A 542-nucleotide genomic window follows, 5' to 3' on the forward strand; every position below is an offset into this window, starting at 1 on the left:
CGCTCTTCACCCTTGTCTCTGGGAAATGGTCCAGGTGTGGAAGTCCCCCCACCACCCCCAGCTCCCCTGTCTTGAGTCAAGTGCACCTTGATTTCTAGTTTCCTTCGCTGGTCATCTGGCTGGAGGGGCTGCAGGGGCCACTGGCCCCAGAGCTGTGGCCTCTCCGCAGGTGTGACTGTGATTAGAGCCAGTGGGTGGTGGTGGAAGGAGGAAGGTGAGGAGGAGGATGGCTTTAGGGTCATTCTCAGAACTGATGGTCCTTCAGCCTCACTGCCATGTGCCCCTGACCTTCCCCCAGACTGCGGCCCAGGGACACCCCCCCCCCCCAACATTTTGCCTCCATGGAAGCCCAGGTGGAACAGCAGGAGGTCAGAGGTCAGGGGTGGGAGGTGGGCTCCCTCTGCAGGCCTCCCTGCCCTCTCCTCTCCCTGGCTTGCCTGAAAGCGATGCAGCGATGTCAATTGTCTCCTAGCCCGGCGACTTGGCGAACCCAATCAATCCATATGAGAGAGCCAATGAAATTGACGGATCCCCACCTAGTT

The sequence above is a fragment of the Myotis brandtii genome, unplaced genomic scaffold (assembly GCF_000412655.1).
Source record: "Myotis brandtii unplaced genomic scaffold, ASM41265v1 scaffold633, whole genome shotgun sequence".
Lineage (NCBI taxonomy): Eukaryota > Metazoa > Chordata > Mammalia > Chiroptera > Vespertilionidae > Myotis > Myotis brandtii.